At 42.0% G+C, this 26,357-nt stretch overlaps 1 long non-coding RNA gene across 1 annotated transcript; it reads right to left on the minus strand.

Annotated features, from left to right (window-relative positions):
* Window positions 1-26,357, minus strand: LOC125109500 (uncharacterized). Its single transcript, XR_007130254.1, has 3 exons — window positions 26,315-26,357; window positions 5,686-5,907; window positions 1-54 (listed from the first exon to the last, which is right to left on the minus strand). It is a non-coding gene; the product is annotated as an uncharacterized LOC125109500 (long non-coding RNA).

Genomic DNA, 26,357 nt, shown 5'->3' on the forward strand with positions numbered 1-26,357 from the left:
TCACATTAAATGGGAAATTCAGCATTAGGTTGTCCAGGGGTCTTAGAAGAAGCCCTGGAAGATAAGGAAGATGGAAAGCAGAGCCTGAAATGGGGATTCAGATGTATGAGATATATTGAGGGAGGGTTCTCTGGTGAAGGGGAGTAAGGGAAAACTATGGGCAGGGAAAGCAGATGAACAGTGTGATATGAACTGACATGGTATCTCACTTCAATGTGATCCCACAAGGAACTCTGGAGTATGAATTTCACCAGAGAGCCCCCTCTAAGCCACGGAAACTACCCTTTGTTGTCCCCATGTCATAAGTCTCTGACTGCCTCTGGATGATAGACATGACCTCATTGGCCAAGGGCAATTCTCCAGAGCAGGAGCCTCTGTGACAGCCATCACAGCAGCTCCTTTATCGAGGAAATCTAGGAGGGATACCAACAGGGCTGCAAAGGAATCATTTTGGGAATGAACAATGACTCTGAAGCATCCATACTATTATTACCCATGAATACAAAGCTCAGTATGATCTGACAGCCTCAGAGGAGACAGAAAATAGATCTTGATATAGGGCATATTTTCCATTCATCCATATTTATTTAATCTGTATAATTTTAGCATGTGTGATATGCATAGTTTTAAGCTGAGTTCTGTAAGTTTTTTTTTTTAAGTATTTCAATATATTGTGTCTTACTTTGGGTTCCTTTAAATGCAAACCCTGAAACAAGGACTTGGATGCAGGTAGTGTATCTGGAAATAAGTCCAAGAAGCACAAAAGAGGATTAAGAAGAGAGAAGGGGAAGGAAGAAAATGGATTGTGAACTGTAGGTAGTAGAAAGCCCTTGAACAGTGTATCACCACTTTGGGCAAATGGAGTTCAGTCCCACTGGGACTTTTTGAGGAATGCACCTAGAATTGTGCCACCAATTCCCATCCCTTGTCTTATGAAGTTTGCTTCTGGAGGTGTGAACTCTATAGCACATCCTGGCTACCATGAACATAGGCTGTACACAATGTGACTTCAGAGAAGAAAAGAACTAAGTTTAAACTAATCAAAGCTGTCATACAGGGAGCAAGATTCGAATACAGGGCTTGAGAGATTGCTCCAACCGAGACAGAAGAAAGGCTAAGGACTATGATACTATTCCAAGTAGAAGGAAGGGAGTCTGAACTTGACCTTGCAGAGAATGAGGTGTTATAAAGATTAATATGGGCACAGAATACAATAAAAGCACTGATTTATTACAATCACTATGACAGAAGCGTGTACCATGATCAGCAAGCATGCAGTCATCCAACAACTATGCATTTAGCACCAACTGTATACATAACCCTCGCAGCATCAGGGTCAGAGAGAGAGCACCCCAGAACTCATCCAATGTGGTCCTCCAGTCTGAATTAAGTCAAGAGGAAGCAGCATTTCCCCCACAGCAAATATCAGCTCTCACATGTGGTACCAAGTTGCCCACTCTCAAGATTCAGGAAGGCCATCCCAGACTCAGTTGAAACTGTGGGGTCTTGGGAATATCTGAGAGAATTCGTCCTCTATCTGATGGGCAGTCACTGAGCAAAAGTTCAGAAGGCCAAGGTTCTAGTTCCTACTCTGCTAGTAAGCTTCACAAGTTTTACCCTCTCTGGAACTTTACTTCTTTTTCTCTAGAAGTAAGGAGACCCACCTTGGGGATGTCTGCAGCTTTCTTCAATAAACATTCAGCTCTAATGAAACCCCAACCCTTTTTGTATAGAACTACCTGGATGATTTCCTACCTCCTCAAAATCCTGCCATTCATCCCACACATTCTTTCAGAAAGGTCCAGCGATGTTTTTGGTCCTGCCTTTAAAGCAGCATGGCAAAGTCATTCCATATATTAAAGGTCATTTGCCCATTTGCAAGGTTCGTAAAGCAACCACATTCTTTTTTATTTGTTTGAAATTAGCTGCCTTGTATTTCACTTAAATAAAAATCTAGTGGAAATTCTTCACCTCATCAATTTTCATAACTCCAAGCAAATTCAGGCACACCTTCCTTTTGTGCAGAAAACTCTTCTGTAGCGTGTCTTGGCTTTCTTTCTACATGAACAAATATCTCTAAATAATGTTATACAACATTTGTTATTTCCCACAATACAATATTTCTTTTTTTATAGAACAAATGCTGGTGGTAACTGATTTATTTTTTTTTTAAGATTATTTATTTATTTATTTATTTGACAGACAGAGATCACAAGTAGGCAGAGATGCGGGAAGAGAGAGAGAGAGGAGAAAGCAGGCTCCCCGTGGAGCAGAGACCCCGATGCGGGGCTCGATCCCAGGATCCTGGGACCATGACCCGAACCGAAGGAAGAGGCTCAACCCACTGAGCCACCCAGGCACCCCATCCACAATAAAATATTTTTAAAGAAACACACACACACACACACACACACACACACACACACACTTGTGAGAAAATGTGTGATTGATAACAGAATAATAGACCATGCCTATTGGAAAGTCTTTCTATTCACAATACAGAGCCACTACAAAACCAGGGAGGTATGGGAGTGCTGTGAATTGTGTAAGACTGATGAATCACAGACCTGTACCCCTGAAACAAATAATCCATTCTATGGTGGCTTATATACAACTTCGCCATAGAATCCAGGAAGAAAGAAAACACCATTCCCGATCTGTAAAATGACAGTAAGTGTCAGTGCTCATAAGTATTCCCAAATCTGCATGGTCAAGAGCACAATCTGAATATGCCAGCTGCTCCACCTCCCAGCCCAGAGATCTAAGCTGTGCTTCTCTGAATAAACCCATCTGAGAAGATCAAGATCACATGTCATCCTTGAATTCTGGAGTAACTTGGCAAACGCAAGTTCAGTCAAAGGAGTAATATAACAAGTGTTCCAAGTGTAATAATAAATTTCTACAGCCAGATTAATAGGACATGCAAGACCTAAAACCTAAGTGGGAATGAAAGCGGCTATTTTAAATGGGGGAAAAAAATCAAAATGTGTAAATGAGAGGTGTGACATTGGTCACACATGCTAGAAAGGTCTAGATTCCCAAGGACAGGGGCATTTTTTTTTAAATTTCACTAAGAGAATAAGTGTTCATGGCTAATGTTGCAGCACTAAGTTGCACTAAGTGAAAAATCTCATTTGGTTGCTATTTTTGATAAAGAAACTATTTGTGTATGTTCAGAGAGGGCTGGGCTCCAGAGGGACCAGATCAGAAATGTCATCTGTTTAGAAGAATTTGAGAGAAAGAAACAGTTTATCTGTCAGCCTTGGACATGCACCCGTGATGCCTTAAACATTATGCATATAACAACTTTGGAAAACATTTTAGTTTTGCCCTCTGGGATTTGAAGGAATCAGCTGCAAGGAAATGAACACAACAAAGGATCCGCTTTACATATTTGAATTCTCTAGCCACCACATTATTCGAAATCCAAAGTTTCATAAAAAGATGGCCTAGGGAGAAAACTTTGAAGGCCATTTAGTCAAGTGCCCATCTATGGGGGAATATCTGGTGGGTGTTTATTCTAGGCTTGGACATTCTGGGAGGAACAGCAGATGGGGTCATTTGTCCCACTCTCACTGTCCTGCAAAGCCAAGACTCTCCTACCCTCTTCTTTCCTTCCTTCCTTCCCTCCCTCCCCCTTTCCCTTCCCTCCTTTCTTCCCTCCTTCCTTTTCTTCTACTTTCCTCCCTTCTTTCATCCCTCCCTCCCTTACCTCTCCTTCTTTCCCTCCCTCTTTCTTCCATCCTTCCCTCCCTACCTCCTATCCCACTCTCTTTCCTCATTCCATTCTCTTTCCTCTTCTACCTCCCTTCTTTTTTCCCTCCTTTGCACCATCTTCTCTTCCTTCCTATTTTCTAGCACCCCTCTTTATGCTTTTTCCCTCCTCATATCCCTACTTCCCCTTCTTCCTTTTTAAAAAAATGCCTTGATATTGAGAAGTTTTACCTTCTGCTGTGCTAAAAATCCATTCCCTCTAAACTGTCTCAGCAATGTACAGTTTTTGGCCTCACAACCCAACAGAATGAGTCTCTTTGGCCTGCAGAACTCTTTTCTTCCAAATTCTACCAAAGCCTCCATGCCTCTCCTTTCCCAGCTTCCAAATCACTCCAAAAATTCATATGTATCATTTATGAACTGGAAACCAGGATTGCAAATTGGGAAAGTAGCAAAATTTTTAATGCTTCCATATTAAGCTACATGTTTATGATTTTCATACTTGACCTTAAGGATACCAGAGGAGCTAGCCAGGTAGTAATAATACAATAGTCCAAACTGTTGCCTATTTACCATGTGTCCAGAAAATGTGCAATGTATTTACAGGGGCTAGCTTACTGAATTCTCTCCTCCTGCAAGAAAGCTATTTATTAGCTTTTTTTGTACAGAGTGTTGGAGAAACATGCCCAGGGTCAGCGAGCTACAAAATGATAGCACTGGGTCTTGAGCCTCTATTCATCTCCCAACCTAGTGCTCTCAACCACTACCCAGTCCTGGCTTTATGTGCACACAAGGTTTCATTTCCAAAAAGGCATTAGGGCTAACTTATAATTCTACCCAGTTTTACGGTCAGCATCCTCAGGAGTGCCAGCAGCCTTGCTCCCATTTATGAGCTCCCCACCGCTTAGAGAGAGGTGCTCAGCAGCCACAAAACCCACTCGACTATGTCTTGCCACCTCCCCCTAGTCCAGGCTGCTCCTTGATCCTGGAAGGTTCTGAAACCCTCCGCATGCCTCTCTCCATGCCATGTCTGCACCCAGCCTTTTGGACAGACCTGTGTGTATCCAACTCTCCCCATCCTCTCACACGGGACATCACCTCCCACCTGCCCTTGCCTATCACTCAGCACGTTGCCTTAGCTCAAGAAACTTCCTGGCTCTGAGGTTCTAATGTGGGAGCCTCTCACCGCTCTCAGAGTATGAGGGTTTCCAGGGCAGAATCCAGGCCCCAGACAACACTTTGCATATGACAGGCCCTCAGCTCACACATGCTGGACACATTGATCAATGCATCTCCTCCCCCAGCATCTCCACTGAAGACTGAATGCCCCTTCTCTCTGGAGCGACGTGCACAGCTCCAATTTCTCAAAAGAGCATGAGTGGACCTCAACTCCCAAATTCCTTCCCAGGCTTCCTTGTTTGCTTTACAGCATGGCCCAAACTCTGAGTTTCTCCCAGCAGTCTGCATCGAAAGGGGAGATTTAATAAGCAGCCAACAGTGTATTTTGTGCTCTAATTCATCATTCGCACAAGACCAGAAAAGAAAAAAGGAGGAAAAAAAAAACTGTATTAGCCCCCAGAGAGTCTCAGCTTCCAAAGGAGTTGTTAGAAGAAGATTGCCCTTGACGGAGGCCCTGGAGAGGAGCTAGTGCTTCCCGTGGCTCGTGTAACCAGGAGCAAAGGGCCCCTGAAGCATTGGGGCATAATTTTCTCTCTTAATAAAAGATTAATTCCCACATAAAAGACTGTGTGGAACCATCATTACTTGCTAGCAGGGCCATTCGGTGTCCCCATGCCGGCTCTGACCTGCTCTGGAAAGCTGTATAATGTGCTGTCAGGGGTATCATTCCAGAAGCGGAAGGATGCAAATGAAACCAAGGAGGAGGCTGTAGAGGCCCAGACTGAGATGCCAGAATTTTGCTCTCAGCTCTGACATTCCCATTTCTGTTCATTGGTTTCCATTTCCACTTACCAGACCATCTCAGGAGGCCGTCTCATTCTCCGCAGCATGACAGACGTATTAGAAACACCTCTGCATGTGCTCTTCCTTCTGCCTGCTCAGGTCTGGCCTGGGTTTCTGGTGGTGGTAGCAGCTCCTGCCACTTTTTGAACATCTTCTAGTAGAATAAGCCCAATGCTGGACATCTTCTTTTGAATTGTATCTCTTAATACACGTCAGGTCTGAGACAGACACCTGTATTAAAATTGTAAATCTATAATCAATAATAATATATGGTCTATCCTTCTATGTAATCTAATTACTATTTATAAAATGTACAGCAGATGTGTGATTAAAAAAAATAATACTCCCGGGGCACCTGGGTGGCTCAGTCGGTTAAGTGGCTGACTCTTGATTTCAACTCAGATCGTGATTTCAGGGTCATCAGATGGAGTCCATCAGGCTCTGCAATGGGCATGGAACCTGCTTAAGATTCTCTCTCTTCCTCTTCCTCTGCCCCTCCCCTCTCACTCTCTCTTAAAATAAATAAATAAATAAATAAATAAATAAATAAATAAAATCCCTATTTTGCAACTTCAACGTAGGTTGGAAAGATCATCCTGGGTCCCTCAACTAATTAGTAGTAAGTATTACATTTAAGTCAAGGCTTTTCTAACTTTTTTAAGTTCTTGCATCTAACTAGTCTGATATATTACCTGCGTGTTCATCCTTCAAGGCCAAGTTCAAATCTTACTCCTTATGAAGAGCGTTTCTAGGTGTCAACAAAGCTGAGCAGTTTTTCTACCACCCTATCACATTTTTACACATAATTAAGTAAGTATGAGTCTCATCAAGGCTTATCTCAACATAGTACCAAAATCAGATCAAATATCAGTCCCATATCCAGAAATTGTAGAAAATAAGCCAAAACCTTTTTGCAGGCTCTTAGAAATAATACAAAATGTGGGTTACATTCATTAAACCTAACGTAAATGCCAAATATCTTAAATTCATCACATAGTTCTCCTCACCCCCTATCTATTCTGTAATAGTTCCTCCTTTGCCACTTGATAAAAACTTAGCAGGCCCTATGACTTATCGGGTCACAATTATATCATCCAAATTCTCCATTACTTTAAATCAGAATTAATATGTCTAATCCTTAGATCTTGTCTAAGGCCCTTGCTAAGGCCTACCATGTGAAAAGGAGGGGGAGATATTCAGAAATTTATTTTCCTGTCCGGCTCCTCCTTCCATAGTTCTCTAAGCTTGGTTTCTGACTTTTCTAAGATTAGGATATGGTAAGGGGTTTACAGGGAAGTTTATACTAGACTGAAACTCTTGTAAGCTACCTCTGTGCTCTTTATAACAAAAACAATACATACTGTATATATTATATTGTATAAATAGCAACACATAATATAAAATATGTAATACTGGGGTTCCTTGGTGGCTCAGTCAGTTAAGCGTCTGCTGTTGATTTGGGCTCAGGGCATGAGCTCAGGGTTGTGAGATCAAGCCCTGCATCAGACTCCATGCTGAGTTTGGAGCCTGCTCAAGATTCTCTATCTTCGTCTCCCTCTACCCATCTCCCACTCCCCAAAAGAAAAAGAAATGGGTAATATTAAATGTCACAAGTATTTTCAAAAAATTCAAAACAGCACAAAGAAGGAAACAACAGTTATCCCTAATCCCACCACCTTGAGTGACCTCCACCAAATTTGCTGTACCCCACTGATACTTCTCCTTCATCTACACATTTCCATGTTGCATGTAGTCTATTTAAGGAAGATACTTTCTCCAGATGGTGTTTTTGAAATCTTAGCAATGATTTTTCTGTCCTATGATTCCTGAATGCAATACATACCAAGAAATCACAAATCACCTGTTGATAACAAGTATAATGTCTTTGCCTCTCACAATTATGCAGATGGTCAAGTGTGCAAAAGCCTAGAACTCAGAGCTAGACTCCTTGCGATTCCCCTCCCCCAACTTATAGGTAGTACCCTTCAGTAAATGAAATCAATTAATGTTTCCATGTCTTGGTTTTCTGAACTGTAAAATGGCGACAGTTACAGTAACTGTCCTCATAGGGTTATTGTAAAGTATACAATATACAAATGATCATGGATGTTTAACATTGTTTGAAGAGTGTCCACCAAATGGTAAGTTCTATATAACTGTTCACTGTGAAGATGGGGATGCTGATGCTGACATAATTATACAGTGAGAAATATATTTCCCAAGAAGCTTGTTATTTACTTGGCAAGATGAAATGAGTATAGCCTTTAAGTGCTAATCTAATTATTTTAATTCTTATAAAAAGTTGCAACAGGTTTTAACAAATAAGGTAGAACTTGGTAGAATTTATATTCATTTGAGTCTGATGTTTCATATATGTACGTTATTTTTCCCTGCATTGGTTTTCCATTTGTCAACTTTTTTCTCAGTCTTCTTCATGTCCCCTAAAATCCAAATAGTTTTTAGAATATAGGATGACAGTGAACGGCCCTTATCCTAATAAATAAATAAACTGTGCCCTCCCAGGAGAGAAGCCACTCATGAACCTCACCACTGCCAGTAGCACTATGGCCTACCACACATTCGCACTGAATTCATCTCTGATCAAACCATCAGAAGAGAGAGTGAGGTTGAAATGCCATCATCATCCCCTCCTCCCCAGTCACCTGCCAGTGGATTCCCAGAAACTTGTGTGACTGGAACATCTCCTCTAAAATTGAGAGACCCCAGAAGGGCTGGGGCATATAGTAGAGGCTAAGAATTAAGAAGGGAAAATTCTTCAGGTGTCAGCTCTCAGGGTGTGGAGGGGGTGTACCAGGAAAACCTGAGAGGTAGTTCATGTTCATGAGCCCAGATACTTGTATAATGGTGGTCTCAGTGTTCGCATCATTTTTTTCTTTTCCTTGGTTACTTCCTTTTGTTCACTGGGTTTGGATTTTGAAGGATGATTAGGAGTTTTTAAGGACTAAGGAAGTAAGAGCATTCCATATAGAAGTATTATCTGCAATGCCGTGGAACCATAAGGTTCCTGCAAGTGGCTCCTGGAGGCGTGGACATGGAGGTGGTCCCTCCAAGTTAGTGGTTCTCTATCTTGGCTGTGTAGTTAAAACCACCTGGGAATCTTTCAGAAAGTCTAGTGCCTGGCTTTCACCAAAGCCAGTTTCCGTCAGGAGTAAAGAAGGTGAGACCCAGGCGTTAGCATTTGTTAAAAGCTCCCTGGTTTATCTCAGTAGGCAGCCAAGGTTGAGAACCCATGTAGTAGGCTAGGGTGACAGAGTCTAGCCCTGTCCAGACAGGTGTGTTGTTTTCTATGTACTAAAACCCTGTATCTTAGATTAGGTCCTTGATCACAAGAGGAATGGGTGGAGGTATGGGAGGACTATAGACCTGGTTTTGTGGCCTGAAGTTTCTGGGTTCATATCCCAGCTCTGTCATTAACTCAGCTTCATGGATAAGCATCATTTATCAAGCCTCAGTATCCTTCTTTGTCCATTCAGTGGGAATAATAATAATATCAATTTTGGGGGTGCCTGGGTGGCTCAGTGGGTTAAACCCTCTGCTTTCAGCTCAGGTCATGATCCCAGGGTCCTGGGATCGAGCCCCACATGGGGCTCTCTGCTCAGAGGGGAGCCTGCTTCCTCCTCTCTCTCTGCCTGCCGCTCTGCCTACTTGTGATCTCTGTCTGTCAAATAAATAAATAAAATCTTTAAAAAATAATAATAATAATATCAATTTTGTAAGGATTTTGTAACAATTAAAAGGATTAGATAAAAAGTGCTAGCATGGTGCCTGGAACATGATAAGGGTTCAATAATTAATACCTGTTGTAGTTATTATATGCTAACTACCTGTAATTTTAGAAATAAAATAAAAAGCATGTGCTATTGACAGGGGAACGGTAATACCACAGTCACATACACAAGATAGCACAATTCAAATGAATATATGTTCATACTATGGATTTATTTAATGTTAACGCCTGCCTTTAAATTCGTAAGTGCTCATAATTATGGATATTAGTGTTCTAAATGGAGGAGGTATTTCCTATGCAGGATGTGATGCAGAAAGGGAATTGAAATTCAGCGGATGCATTCAGTGGGTCTGTTGAAGACCTCTAAACGATATGGAGACATTATTGTATCCATCTTGGCAGGTATCCAGTGGAGTAGATAAGAATATGGGCTATCATCCAAGGACAGATCAACGAAGTGGCCCATGAACTCCTGGAGTCATAAAATCATAAAATGTTTAACTTGCAAGAGATTATATAGTCCAATGACTTTAAAATATATATATACTCTTAGCAGTGGAACACTATCCTCCATAGAAATCTTAACCGTTGATGCCCAGTATTTGTAAGTGAAATTTTTGTGGAAGTGAGTCTTTACCTCCTTTACCCTAAAGGGTTATTTGGAGCTCTAAGGATTCAGCTTTGAGTTGGAACCACCACTCGCAGAGGGTTGATTTGGTGGCATGCAATGAAACTCACCTCTAGGTGCTTTGGCTTCTGTGCATTCTCCTCTAGCCCTGACCATGGCCTTGGCCATGTAACTAGCCATGGCCAATGAGACATTCAGCACATGATGCAAGCAGATATGCATCCAGCTTTGTGGTGTCCTGATTTACTGAACCAGCTGTCATGCAGTAATAAAGCCTGAGCTAGGCTGCTGTATGATGAGACTATGTGAAAAGAGAGACCATGAAGAAGAGCATTAACCAGATTTGTGAGTGAAGTCCTTTGGATTCTGCAGCCCCAGAGTAACCTCTAAGCAACTTCAGCATCATGAGAGACTCTAAGTGAGACCAGCAGAAGAACCATCAAGCCCAGCCCAGATTACAGAATCATAAGGAAATAAAATCAACAGCTTTTAGCTGCAAAGTTCTGGGGTGAATGATTACCTAGCAACAGGTAACTGAAAAGTGATTTTCTAGAGCCCCTATTATATCTGTCACATCCATCCCTGTGCCTTGCATTTAGAAAATGCTTTAATAAGCACCAAACTGACCTGATTAGCTAGTAAGTAGAAGACCCAGAAATATTATTAAAGTCTTCTCATTCTGAATTCAGAGCTTATCCTAATTCACCTGATCCCATATCAGTGGAATACAACCCACAAACTCTAGACACCCAATCTAGATGCCTTAACATTCACTATATTTTGAGGTAGAAAAGGCTATTTGGTCCCTAAGACCAGAAATCTCATTTCAGAGCAGCTAAGAACAAGAGGCTTTGAAGCAATGAAATAGGATGTCACAATGTCCATGGACTTTTCTTAGAGGAGAGAGTCTCTCTCAAAACTTACATGCTCTTATTTTACACCAAGTTCTATTTTAACATGGTTTTCTGAATTGTTGGGCTATAGTAGATTGTATGGAAGAGGCACTCGAAGTAAATGTATTAAAACTTCAATAACAGGCCGAGAAGAAAATAGAAAAACTACATAAAAATACAGACATAAGGACGCCTGGGTGGCTCAGTGGGTTAAAGCCTCTGCCTTCAGCTCAGGTCATGGTCCCAGGGTCCTGGGATCGAGGCCCACATCGGGCTCTCTGCTCGGCGGGGAGCCTGCTTCCTCCTCTCTCTCTCTGACTGCCTCTCTGCCTACTTGTGATCTCTCTCTCTGTCAAATAAATAAATAAAAATCTTTAAAAATAAAAAAAAATACAGACATAAGTATTCAATAATATTTTAAGAGTCTGGGGCAATGTGGTATAGATATTAACAACCTTATTCACCATATGAATTAATTACAATATACCAGAAGGACTGATTAGTTATCAATGGTCTTGAGATATCAATAAAAGTTTAATGTATCCTGCTTGTTAATTATTATACCTTTCTAACTTATACAATACTGTAGTGTACATATGGTTGTCAATCTGCTATCTGTCTTTTGTGAAAATTATCACTTCCACATTCCACAGCCTTCTTATTTGTTCCATATGTTTCTGGTGGAGCTGAACTCCATGACCCTCAAAAAAAAAAAAAAAAAAGTTGTAAAACCCATTTCTGTCCAAAAGTATATTTCTTTCCATTGGCCACAGCAATTGGTTCAGGGACAGGCATGTGCCCAAGTCTGGTCCTTTAGTTTTCCCCATGATTTTTTCCAGAGTTATACAGAATACTATCTTCTTTTTCCCTGGATCATAAGCTCTCAGGATGCTGTGAGGCCTGGATAGGTAGCAGGAATGAAGGTATGCTAACTGAAGCCAACTTTCTTCTACAAGCAGAGAGCCTTTCTCAGAACAAAGCTAAAAAGAAGTAAGAAATGCCAAGAAATTAGAGGAAAGACAAAGTTTTAGTGATGACTGAGCTCCTAAATCTAACCGCAGCTTCATGCTGTGAACTTCCCAGAGAAATGAGCTTAAGTCGATTGCAATTTTCTCATGCATACAAGAGACTCTGGAATAATAAACCCATATGACAGTTTCTAAAATGTTTTCACATTCATTACCCATGGGTCCCTCATGGTAATCTGCAGAGTGATCGAGCCGGTTAGATGATCCCCGTTTTATTGGTAATTTTGTGTCACAAAATTATTGTCCACAAGCCTCTATTGATTAAATCGTTCCAGGGCTTAAAGTGGTAGAAATTCAGTTACGTGGAATGCATCATTTCCACTTCTCAGTGGGTAACAGAAGCATCGTTCTTAGGGAGTGTATTTGAAAAGCTGCACCATTTTTGGTGTCTTTGGTACGGAGGCAACATTCAGCAATGATTCAACGGAGGAAAAAAGGCTCAAAGTCTTCATTTGGGCTCCTTGAAAGCAGAGCCCAAGATGGGGATTCTTATGCAAGTGACTTGATGGGGGTGAGCTCACAAGAGATGACTAGAAAGGGATAGGGTCAGGGAAGGAGCTGAGAAAGGATGTGATGTCAACTGGCATCTGGCCTCAGCCTGATTCTTCTAGGAGTCAGGAGCAAAAATGGCACCACAGAATTACCCATCCCCCACTGAGGCAAGGGGAACCAGCTCTGTGCCCTGATATCAGCCGGTCATTGGCTCTGGGCTGCCCCCACATTGTGGGGAGGGGCAAAATCTCCAAGTATTTCTGGGCAAAACAGCTCCTGTGGTTTGAGCTGATTCTCCTGACAAGAAGCCTGGGGGCAGCTCTGTGCTCCTATTGATCAACACAGGTAGCTGAGCCCTGAGTTAGGCAGAAAATTTCCTGGGTGGGGTGCCACACTGTTTACTAAGAAGCCTAAGCAGGACTCCGCCTGAAACAACACTTCTTTCCATAATGCATGTGAAATACCTTACGCCCGACAAACCAAGCATTGTGAAGTAGCCATCTAATGCCAGGCTTGGTGCCAGGAGCAGTGGTGTCATACCTCATCCAAGCATTATGTTCTAAAGTAAATGGGGAAGATGCAAATAGCATGAAGTCAAAATTACCATAACATCTGCATATGTATACATGTACACACACACACACCCCCCTACGTGTGTCTATGCATTTATATATAATGGATAAAATATCAACCATGCATAATAAAGGGTATATATATTTATAAATAAAATAATATACTAGATTAAATTTGTATTTAACTGGATTACACTGCATCTGTCAAGAAGCAGATTAAATCACACTTGAGCAATACTGGAGGATTTTGCTGGAATTCCGTCATATCCAAGTGCCCAATCTGAGACACTTCTCAACAGAGCATTTCTGATGGGGTCTCTGACCCGGCTGCTTCGCCCTCACAATGGATCTTTGATTTCCTGCTACTATCATTACCGTATCTGGTAGTTAAATACTATGCTCTCAAACCTGCAGACCACAGATCAGGTATTTATTTATAAGTACACAGAAAGAAGTTGGGTGGCTATGGGTTTTATTTCTTTCCTTCCCCCAAAAGAACATGGCAAGGAAATTTATTTCTTCTTAGAATTTGAGAGGACTGTCGAGGCAGTGAACTCTGCCTCACTATACTGGGTTAAAAAATTCACTTTTCTTTATTTGTCACAATTAAATAAACTCTGTTCTCCTGCCTGGCTGATGAAAAATTCTGTCCCATTGTTAAAGTATAATTTTCAAAAAAATGACATAATAATGCTTAGGCAAATATAAAATGAACACATGTCAAGTATTTATTCAACTCATTAATTACTGAGAGAAATAGTAAGGTGTTAAAGCCAGCCCAAAGAACATTTGAAAAGATAGGTATTCATAGCCAAGTTAATAAAGGCAGGTTAGGATAGGCTGCCTACAAAGATGGTTTAATGTCCAACAGGGTGATAAGCCATAACCTTTGAGGTGATCCGTTCCACTGATTGGAAGTAATTTGCATTACTACTGAAAAAAAAGTCTGCATGAGAGCATGTAGTTTCACTGAGTCCAGGCCCTCTAATCAGTGGCAAACTGTGAGTTAAAAAACAGGCATTTGCCTAATCCCTGGATGGCCCTGCACTTCTCTATGCTACTGAAAAAGCAAGCTAACCTTTCACTTTATATCCATATTTTGAGTAATTTTTATTAGTAATCATCATTACTGAGTCACTCTCTCCCTGCTGATGGGCTCTTGCAAAAATCTTGTGTCTCTGAGAAGCCAGGAAAGAGAAAAAAGTCCAGGCCTTTGGCCCACCAGGACATCATTTTTACCAGTGTCTTTCTGTGACCCAATCTTGATGTTGTGTTCAGGCCTTTACTTTAGATTGCCTCAGTGTGAGGCACAGACCCTAGGATCACCCCCACCACCTTCTAGCATCCCTGTCTTTGCGTAATTCCCTCCCCTTGAGTGTGGGTGGAATCCAGACCTTTCCTCTAGCCAATAGATTACTGCAAAGCTGAAGTGATTCTGCAGGTGTAATTAAAGTGGCAAGCCCATTGACTCTGAGTAAAGAGAAGTTTTCCAGGATGGGCCTTAATTAATCAGGTGAGTTTGAATTAATCAAAGCCCTAAAAAAAGGGAAGCTGAGTCTGTCACATAAGCTACTTCCTCTTACATTCTGGAAGACAATGGAAGCAGCAGACTTGTCACTAGTCAAGGGAACTGGTGAGTATTCAAGCAGCTTTATAGCTGGGACTAGCACATAACTCTCCTTCTATCACTTTGGAAGCCCTCTGCCATGGACTGGGCTCTCAGACCACTAAGTTTTTTCCTAGAAAATGAGAAAATATGCAAATCAATCAAAACCTGCTTTCTTTTCCCATTTTCCTAAATGTAAACCATGTTACCCCAGGTTCATCAGAAGGCTGAGGGTATGTATTACATTATTTTATTAGGATGTATAACACCAGAGAAGAGGAGCAAGAAGTAGAAAGAGCCAAGAAGGGAAGGAGAGAGAGCAGATAGGAGGTCACTGCCACTAGACAAACACACATAACGAATCATGGATGGGAGCCTTTGTGAATCTGCATCAGTTACCTCCCAAAACTGGGATGTGATGCAATGAGAAAGGAGAAATCATGCAACCAGTGGTTCCCCTCTCCAATGGTCCAAAGGCCAGTTTCCAGGGAAGGTTGGTGGGGAAGGAAAGCGTCAGTCCTCCCATCGGGGCACCACTTCCAATACCCAACAATGGAGACACTGGAGAGAATGCGACTCTCACTCTTTTCTCCTTTCTGCCTTTTTCAACAGATTGAGTATCCTAAATTTCCACAGTCGCTGACTATGTCTTCATCTGTGCCCTAATTCTTTGTAAGACTTCAACATCACTCTTAACTTTTCTTCTTAAAAAGAAAAAAAAAGGGAAAGAATCAGGGAAGTCAGCATTTCCCTTGCCTTTACAAAATAACAGAACAGAGCTGAGCTTCTCTGGCCCTGATCTTACAGGACATTTTGGCCTCCCTGAAACTCTACTCCAGGATCTAGGGTCAGAACCACTTTCTGTGAATCCCCACCGCTAAGATTTGTCCCAGTCAGGGTGAGAAGGGAAGCCTAATCTTCTTCCCAAAAAGTTCTACACCGACAAGGAATACAAGGCAGTTCAATTACATGATAATTGACTCTAACTGGCCCTCCCATGGGCTGTTAAATTCTTATCTGCAGCCTGTAGCATATTAGAATGCTGTAACACCTATATCCTGCCCTGAAGAAGAACACAATAGAAATGTTAAAAACAAAACAAAAAACAACCACTAAGCAGCAGAGCTTGGAAAAAGAAAGCTCCAGTGAGGTCAATAAAATGGCAGCCATTTTAGAAGCAGTTTCAAAGAGCTGTCAGAAGGGAATATGACACTTCTAACTGCCTTCTAACCGCAGAGAAGGAAAAAAAAAAAAGTCCTCAAGGGATTACTATGAAGCACTAAGAGAGCCTCTTAAATGAACATATCTTCCAAAAACTTCTCTACTTTCCTTCATTTGTTCCATATATGCATTGACTCCACTCAGGGAACAGGCACTGAGTTAGGACTGGAGATACCGAGGGCAGATGATGTATGTGGAGCCCAGCTCAGGAGAGCATGTTCAGTGAAGATGACACCAGGACCTGCTGAATGGGGAAGGGTAGGGAGAGAGTGGGTGTAGAGAACTGGGCAGGTGGGCTCCGGGCAGTGGGAAGAATAAGGGTAAAGGGCTACATTTAGAGTGGACACAGCTGGAATGAGCTCCTGAAAAACAGGATGCAATCTTCCCCACCACACAAACACACAACACACACACATTTGTCTTTCAGAATGACCTAATATAAAGAAGCACCTCCTCCATGAAACTTCGAGAAAACTTGGGATGACCTCCTTGTTTATCTAGACAAGGCCAGACACAGACCCTCCAAATTTCCCATCCTCAGAATAGCGGTCTTCAAGGTAAAACACCCTCAGTTCTACTGTCCTGTCATGCCCCTGACCTTCATCCCACTTCCCCACATCCAGCTCTTCTACCTTTGTTCACTCTTACCTATAAAAGAAAAGTCCTTTTTGCTTCACCCTGGGGATGCTGGCAGACCTTATGGGCAGAATCCCCTCCCTGTTGCAACAGCCTCTCTCCCTGCCCCCTGCAACAATCCTTTAGAATAAAGCCTCCATTTATTAAGTCCTGACTTGTTTTCTATTTGACACGAGTAAGAATCTGAGCTAGTGGTTCTTTTTTTTTTTTTTTTAATATTTTATTTATCCATTTGACAGAGAGAGATCACAAGTAGGCAGAGAGGCAGGCAGAGAGAGAGGAAGGGAAGCAGGCTTCCTGCTGAGCAGCGAGCCCGATGCGGGACTCGATCCCAGGACCCTGGGATCATGACCTGAGCCGAAGGCAGCGGCTTAACCCACTGAGCCACCCAGGCGCCCTGAGCTAGTGGTTCTTAATATTGACAGCAATTCTTAAACTTGTGCTTAGTCAGAATCCTCTGGAAGCAAGCCTTCTTAAGGCACAGGGTGCTGGGCCATTCTGATTCGGTAGGTCTTGGGAGGGCCCTAGAATCTGCATTTCTAACAAGTTCCTCCGGGACACTGAGGCTGATAATTCAGAACCACTGATGCAGACCTGGACAGGGAGAGGCAAGTGACAGGCCTGCCAGAGAATAAGGCAGAGGCCACAACATGAAGGACTATAGGGTTTACACTTTGATGTCAGGCACTGACGAAGGATGGAAATAGGAAGACACCAAATCACGCCTGCCTCTTTGGAAAAATCCCTTCATCTGAAGCTTGGAGAACAAATGGGGAGGGGTAAGAATCAGGGCAGAATGCCTTTGAGGAAGCTGTTGCATGATCCTGGTGAGAAATGATGGGGTGTGGAGCAGATGACTGGAGAGAAGCAGATTCAAGTGGTATTTAGGCAACAGCATGCACAAGGCACACCAGCTGACATGAGGAAGAGGAGGGAGTCCCTAAAGGAAAGCAGGAAGGAGGAAAAGCTTGAGAGAAAAAGCTAAAGGTCTTGTCAGATGGAGTTCAGCCTTTGGAGAGACCTGGAGTGACTATGTCCAGTATGCAACTAGATAGAGGATTCTAGAATGTCAAAGTCTGGTCCAGGACAGAGAAAGGTTTAGGACTCTTCAGGTGAAATAAGCACACACGGCAAGCAAAGCCTTGGAAATGAGTGAGACCATGTCCGAGAGAGGACACAAAGTAAGAAGAAAACAGGAGCATAGATGGAAGCCTGAGGAAAAGGAGGTTGACAGAGGACGGATGTGAATCGCCCCCCTCCAGGGGCCCCAGCAGTGTTTGTCTCGGTCCTTTCTCAGCACAGTCTTATAATGCTCATATTTCTCTCACAATTACATGGGACACAACTGTCTTTCCTCCACTAGACTACAAGTGGAGAACACTGCTATTCTTTAGTAGTTTTGCCAGTTGTCCCATATTGATTCCAACACCAATGTATGTGCATATGGGCATAGTGTGGAGGGGTCCCCCCAACACCAAGCAAATCTCTACCAGCTGCATGTCCTCCCACTCTACTCAATTTGACTACCCAGAGATAGCATCAGATTCCATAGGTTAAGGGCTTAGTCCCAGAAGACCATCACCTCCTCTAACTTCAGAAACCAATTCCAAGTCCAGGGTGTTATCTGGACTTCTGACAGACTTCTGACCATGACTTCTGGCCATAAATCAGAGGTTCCCATGAAACCCTACTTGGGTTTGATCAACATGCTAGAGCAGTTCACAGAATTCAGGAAACTTGTTTACTCACAAGATTACCAGTTTATTGCAAAGGATATGAAAGGATAGGAATCACTAGCTAGAAGAAGAGATACAAAGGGCAAGGTCCCAAACAAAGGAACTTCTGTCCTTGTGGAGTTTGGGGCCTAGCTCAGTGGCACATGGCAGTGTTCTTGTTCCCCAACCTGGAAGCTCTCCAAACTCTCTCCTTTTGGGTTTTTATACAAGCTTCATTACATAGAAAATATGTTAAATTCTTGACCATTGGTGATGGATTCAACCTCCAGCCTCTCTCCCTTCCCCAGAGATCAGAGGATGGCACTGAAAGTTCCAACCCTCTAATCACATGGTTGGCTCCACTGACAACCAGCCTCCATCCTTAGGTGCTTTCCAAAACTCACTTTATTAACATGACAAAAGACATATTTATTGCTCTGCTCATTTAGGAAATTCCAAAGGTTTTAGGAGCTCTGTGCCAGAAATGGGAACAAAGACCACACATTTGTTATTATAAATCATAATATCACATCCTATCTAGTCTTTGTTTTTCTTGGAGAAAGTATTTGACTTAACCAACCATATTAATTTGTCAGTGTTTGTTTTTAAGATCTAGAAAGAAAGCAGATGACAAATATCAGAAATGGCTTCTCCCTACACTCCTTTCCTCTAGCATCATTAAACAAATGGAAAAGTGACAGATGATGGAGTGACCCAAGGATGAAGACCCCGTCCAGCAGGCCCAAAGTAGGCATGCAAATGGAGAATTCACACTTGTAAATGGTGCTCAAGATCCACCACACTGACTTCTTTAAAGGAAATAAAATGTAGCACCGTGCCCCAGAAATTGTTTGTCATATGGTTGTGCATATTTATAGAGAGACTGTTATATTTTTAGTGGGAGAGAGGTGGGCTTTTTCTCAGTTTCTATGGTAAATCACTTGTAAAGTCTGCATTTGTATGATTAAAGTAATAATGTTGAATTGGCCAATTTGCCAAAGTAGGAAATGCACCGAATTGCCAGGATTTAAAATACATACACCCTTTATAAGCAGAACCACACTAATGGAACAAAATGGAAGACCCATTTTTTTTTTTTTAAATTACCATCTTCAGACATAAAGTTAAAGTCCCCAGATCCCACTTGCCTCCCAACTGTATCGTTCCCTGGAGTGCACTCAGCCTAGGGGAGTGGGGAACAGGATCCTTCCCCTTAGGATTTAGCTGATCTTAGATCCATGCTCTCCACTATGAGACCCACAAGCCACACATGGTTACTGAACACTTGATATATGGCCAGTCTAGACGGAAAGGTGCTGTGTCAAATACACAATGAATTAGAAAGAATGTTTTTTATATTGGGGTTGAATAAAATATGTAACTTTTAAATATGTTTTCACTAAGTGTTAGTTTGCTAGAGCTTCTGGTAACAATGTACCATTAACTGAGTGGTTTAAACAACAGAGATACACTGTTTTATCATCCTAGAGCTAGAAGTCCAAGATCAAGGTATTGACTAGACTGGTTCCTTCAGGGGGCTGTGAAGGAAGAAAGGTCTGTCCAGGTCTTCTTCCTTGGCTTGCAGATGCCTGACTTCTCACTGAGGTCCCTTCACATCATCTTCCTGATGTCTGTGTCCAAATTTGTAATTTTTATAAGGACAGCTGGCATATTGGATTAGTACCCAACTCTAATGACCTCATTTTAACTTGATAAACTCTTTAAATACCCTATCTCCAAATCAGGCCACATTCTGAGGTACTGGGGTTAAGACTCCTACATCCTTTTATGGAGAAGACACAATTCAACCCATAAAATACTGTTTATTCTTCCCTTTGGTAAAAAGTGGTTATGAAAACACATAAAATTACATACGCAGTCTCCCATTATTTTTCTAGTGGACAGCACTGCTCCAGAATTAATTGCGTCCCCCAGTCTGGGTGGGTGGAGGTGGTGGCACAGAAAGGCTGTGAAGGAAAGTCAGTTATGAGCTTTCCTGGGATGCCTATCATCTGAAAGCTTACTGGCCCCCTGAATGACATGATCGTGGTTCCCATAATTCTGTGAGAAGTCTGAACCCAATTTGACCTTGGAATGGCATCATACTGAGAATAAACAGAAGTTTCTCTATTCCTTTTCTTCTGTTGGAGTTGGCTACAGAGAGTGGAGCCCGCTTTGTTCCTGTGTTCATCCACTGATTCACTCATGCATCCATCCGTCCCTTCATTCACTCATTCACTTACTCACACTACATTTCATTCTTTTGGAGGCCTACAGTTGGCGCCTATAGAATATCTTCAAGATCTTGACTAAAGTAGAGTTTGGTCAGGGCAGCTGAGGAAGATAGATTTTTAAATAGGAGAGTAGACAGCAATCTGAGCTAGGAAGAGAAAGCAGAAAAGAGATCAGGAAATGGAAGGATGCAGGAGAGCAAGAAACAAGAGACCAATAACCAGGTTCTGTCCAAGGATTTCCTCTTCCTTATTTCTTATGGAACAGTAAGGTATTTTTTTAAGGAATGTCTGCCCAGAAGTCAGAGGTGAACTCTTCTCACTATGCATAGTTCCTGTCAGCACTTCTTGGCACCTCATTAGCATTCAAGGCCTGTGGGAATTTCTGCTTTGCCACCAGTAAAACAAAAAAAAAAAAAAAAAAAAAAAAAGAAAGAAAGAAAGAGAAAAGAAAAAAAAATAACAGCATTGAATTAATGGTTAGGAGGGAGCTGTTACCAATTCTTGTTCTTTTTTACCAAGTCAGGGAGCCAAATTATTCTAATTTAACAAAGGCATGGGAGGTGAGCGTGATAGTGATGGGGTTCAGAACACACTACCCCAAAATATGGCACCTTGGCATACTGAATATTTCTAGCTTAAGGAGTTTGAGAAAACAGCAGAAGCAGGAAGGTCACTCTGACCTTTTCCCAAGTTTTGTCCTGAAACTGGTCACAAAACCTTCATGTAAGAGGTGCCCTTCCTACACCGGGAGGAAAGGAACATCCTTATCTCCTAAGACAAAGAAACACTGAGAAGAATCTGAACAAACCAGACTTCCTAAACCTCCCCCAGTCTCCTATGCTGTTTCTACAGGACTGTCTACTCTTCACCAAACCCAACATAAAAATGCTCTGGTTTTACCATTTCTTTGGCTCTTCATTTCCTTCTGAAGCTTCCCTTGTCACGTAAAATTTACACAAAATAACTTTGTACGCTTCTGCTCATCAGTCTTTGTCAGTTAAATTTTCAGACCTAGCCAGGGATCCTAAGAGGGTTAGAGAAAACTTTTTCCTCCCCTACAATAGATGCTTGAGAAGTACAGAAGTCTGATATTCTTTTTGGCTGAATTGATGCTAAGTCATCTCCTGTGTAAAAATCACATGTGGCCTCTCTCCCTGGATGCACAGAATGAATTCTTTTTAACAAGCTTCTGTTGGGTTGTTTGCATCTCCTAAAAGAACCCCATGGAGACTGAGTTACTCAGAACTAAAATTAACTGAACCCCTCACTTCCCAGATTCATAATAACCCCGTGCAGCATGGGGAGCGGTTGGTAGGCATCCTAATCTCTCTGGATTGACCTCTTTGCCATCCTCCTTATCACTATGGCAGAGCACATTTCCTTCCCAGGGAGGAAACACAGAACAATTCCAAGTCGGCAGAATTGCCTGGAGGAGATAAGGCTGCACTGTATTAATCTTCCCACCCAATATGCTCCCAGCTCCAAGAGGAGGGAAAACAAGGCTCAAATTAATTTGGGTCATTACTGACTCGCTTAGGGTGGCTCCTAGATTTCAGACTGCTTCTCCTCTCTCAGGTCTGGACATCTCGAGCACAGCTTTCTCTGGGACAAAGGGACAGGTAGGTCACACAGATTATATCTGTCGAAGGGTCAGGAGACAAATGCATCTTACAGCAACTGTCAGCCACATGACTTTCTCAAATGAAGACATGTTAAAGGTAGACCACAACAGGAGGTCCTAAGTAGACCATGGAAGAAGGACTTGGCAGAGATAATTGGTCACATAAAATGCCACACAGGGACCTAGTAAAGCTGAATTAGCCATAAATCATTTGAGCAATAATATATTTAGCTTTTACTTGGAAAATTAATAAAAGAGAAGGGACACAGGATCTCTCAAATCACAAATAGGAAAAAATAAAATGAATTCCTTGTGCTTTTCCCTATATTATCATAATGTAACTGGCATATTGAAAAGCCATCATTCTAGCCATTTTATACTAGTCCTTCTCATTTCTTGCTGTAGTTCACTGAGATCTAACATATCCTTGTTCCAGGGCCCCTTATGTAAGTGAGAACTATACTTCCTACAGTTGGATTCCTGCCAATTCCTGTTTAAGATCATGTGTGGTAGCTTCATATTTCGTTTAGTTGATTTAAATTAAATTTAATTAATGACCTCTGTGCATCTACACCTTTTATCCTGTAGCTTCCTAGCCCCGCCCACTCTCTTTCTCTTGCTGGGCTTGACCACATGACTTGTATAGGCTAATGGGAAGTTAGCGAATGGGAGAACAACAGAGGCATGAAGAAATTTGCCCATTTCTACTTCCTCCCCGCTTCTCTGCAACTTCCTGTGATAACTGGCACACAGAGGCTGGCCTAGCAGAGCAATGCGAGAAACCTGAGTCACATTTGGTTGACTCATCTCAGCAGAGGACCCCCTCAGACCAGCCAGTCTCCCAGCGAATCTAAAGATTTGTGAGAATTAAGAACAATAATAATAATAATGCTTTAAGACACTGAGTTTGGGGTGATTGTAATGCAGCATTATTGCGGCATAGCTGAGAGGAAGGGAAGGTGATAAATGAATACTTGATTTTATTTATTTATTTTTTCTGCCAGATAAGAACTAACAATACATTTTGCTAAAGGGGTACAAACTCATCTTGCCATTGCAGAAATAATTTGCCATTTGACAATTCTATGTCTTATACTAAAATCTGACATTCCCAAAAACTTGGCTTGAAGGCTGTGAATACTGGGAGAACGGTCTTGTTCCTCCCCCTGGGATCTGTAGGTGTCCAGGCAGGAGGCTCTCCCCTGAGCCTCAGGGGTATGACAGGTTCAATTTCTTGCCCCCTGCAGAAAGCAGGATCTCCTCTCCTCGATTTCTGACAGCCTGAGCTCAAGCTAATCCCATGTGGGCTCCAAGAAATTAAGTTTGTATGCTTGATATTGTATTAATTGTTTTCCTCCAAAACTATAATAAATTTGCCTTTCTCTTGTCTTTGAAAGAAAGTGCAGGGGTGAAACATTAAAGCTGAAAGAATGTTGATGATCATCTAATCAAATAATTTTCTTATTTGCAGAAGGATCTATCTTTATGAAGAGAAAATACATGGGCACTGGTAATGAATTTTCTTCAGAGGGAAAAAAGCAGAGATTCCCTGTTTGAGGCAGGTTAAGGGGAGCAGAGTGAAGGAAACCTCTCTCCTAATGCTCTTCTCTTTCCTTCCCCCACATCCCTAGAGGAACCCTATGGCACCAAAGACACCCCCTGGGTCAGAGCTTCTCAAACATTCACAAGTACAGGAGTAACCTAGAATCTCATTAAAATTGAGATTCAGTATCTTTGGATTAGGGCCTGAGATTCTGAATCTCTCCCAAGCTCTCAGGCAATGTAATGCAGCTGGTGCAGGAGCATCCTTTGAAGGGCAAGGCCCTGGAACCCTGCAGAACAATTCCCAAAACACTGCCTTTCTGAGGACCTCCTTTGGCAGAGAGGGAGGGTGACTCCAGGACCATCACATCTAATGTTAGGGTTGGGATTCCTCACACGGAGACTGGTGTTCTCTTTCCCATCTCCCTATATGGCCCCAAATGCCCCCAGGTCTATGCATAACAGCTGATAGAAGCACTAGTTAATAAAAATGCCGATCTAGACTTCATATATGCTTTTTCTTTCTCCCAAAACGTTTTAACTCACCAAAAGATTCTCTGGTTTTAAAATCAATTAGTTCCAAGAAATTTGGCAGACTAAAAATACACCCAAAGTCTTCTAGTTTAAAATAGCATCTGTCACAACTTCTTACATACCACTAAACACATATAAATACACAGAAGATAAAATAACCAAAACAAAACAAAATGATCAGATGACCCCAAAATGTAGAGTGCTGAGTGACCTTGCTCCAGAATTTGGAAGGAATGTCCTCTGTCTATAAAGTCATTGAAAGTGGGTTGTTCCTGCTTTGCTACATGACACAGAGCAGCTCTATTTGCTGGGAAAAGAAGAGGATGAAAATGCTTCCCACCAGGACTCATAGAGCCTTGGCATCTAACTCCCAAACAAAGCCGGCAGCCCATTTTAGTGAGACAGCCATGTCACGCAGTTTGAGTAGGAGACACCATCCAGTCCAGAAGAGTCATGCTAGGCAGGACAGCTCGACTCAGAGATACACACATTAGCATTCACTCATGATTCACTCTGCCATGAGAAAGGCTTTCCAGCACCCCCTAAGGCAGACGGAATACTGAACTAAGGCCTATCTATAGGCTCTGTGTCCTGATGGACATCCAGAGAAAATTTTCCCTCAATCAAGAAAAAACAGAATATGCCAATACATGATCTTGAAGAAATTCTACAGACCAAAGGAAAGAGGATTTTATCCTTAAAACTCAGAGGAAGAGCATCATGGAAAGAGAATTGTGGACCTCCTGTGCCAAATCTGGGCACTTTACCTAGAAGGTTCTCACTTCCTCCCTCTTTCTCTCTTTTCATAAGCTCAGTGCTTCTCTTTATTCAGATTTTACCTTCTCAAAAAGTCCTTGCTTTATCCCCTAGATTAAAGTAGGCCACTATTATACACTCTCAGGGCATCCTGTGATTTTGTCAGTATATAATTATTTGTGTAATTATTTCGTTTAATGTCTGTGACTAATAAAGGTGCTACTGAGCGTGAAAAAGGTATTGGGCAAATAACTGTTGAATGAATGACTAAGTCTCTATTGACACAGAAGCCATACCTTAGTCTACATAAAATAGAAACAGAAGCCATAATAACAATAAAAGAGAGAGAATACAGAACCTCAGAGTAGGTTACAAAGCAGTGAGTGGAGACAAGGTGAGTGAGGAGATAGGGAAGGATTTTAAGGATACTGACATTGGAAAATCAAGTTAAAATACTCACCAGAGGTAACAAAGCAGATCCAACATCACTGAAAATAACAGAGCTGCGAAGGACAGAATTGAGAGATTTTTCTCAGAATTTAAAAGAGAAAGATGAAAACAATGTGGTAAGAAATGATATGTAAGGAGCTAGGGAATAAAAATCTAGTTTAAGAGTTACAGGCATATCTGCTGATATAAAACAAAGGGATGTCAGAACCAACTGCAATAAAGACCAAGTTTAAAAGAAAAAGAAAGAGTTCAAGAAAGTCCCCAAGTATGATGGTTAAAAAAGTTCACCTGTTCAAAAAAAAAAAAAAAAAAACAAAAACAAAAAGATAAAAAAACAGTAAGAAAGAAACCCACAACTAGGCACCCACAACTAGGCAAAAATGCTTAAAAGGCTTTTTTGAATGAGTAGAATACAAAAACAAAAATAAATCCAACGAAACAAGGTAGGAAACACAAGCTACCTCAAAATAAAGAAAAATAGGGGGGAGGAGTCAAGATGGCGGAGAAGTAGCAGGCTGAGACTACTTCAGGTAGCGGGAGATCAGCTAAATAGCTTATCTAAAGATTGCAAACACCTACAAATCCAACGGGAGATCGAAGAGAAGAAGAACAACAACTCTAAAACAGAAAATCAACCACTTTCTGCAAGGTAGGACTGGTGGAGAAGTGAATCCAAAGCGACGGGAAGATAGACCGCGGGGGGAGGGGCCGGCTCCCGGCGAGCGGCTGAGCAACGGAGCAACGGAGCACAAAATCAGAACTTTTAAAAGTCTGTTCCGCTGAGGGACATTGCTCCAGAGGCTTAACTGGGGTGAAGCCCAGGCGGGGTCAGTGCGGCCTCAGGTCCCGCAGGGTCACAGAAGGATCGGGGGTGTCTGAGTGTCGCAGAGCTTACCGGTATTAGAACAGGGAAGCTGGCTACAGAGACAGAGCCGAGGAGTAAGCTCTAAACTCGGGGTTACCTTGAACCAGTCCAGGCTCGGTCAGCTCGGAGTGCGGCCGGAG

The sequence above is a fragment of the Lutra lutra genome, chromosome 9, assembly GCF_902655055.1.
Source record: "Lutra lutra chromosome 9, mLutLut1.2, whole genome shotgun sequence".
Classification (NCBI taxonomy): domain Eukaryota; kingdom Metazoa; phylum Chordata; class Mammalia; order Carnivora; family Mustelidae; genus Lutra; species Lutra lutra.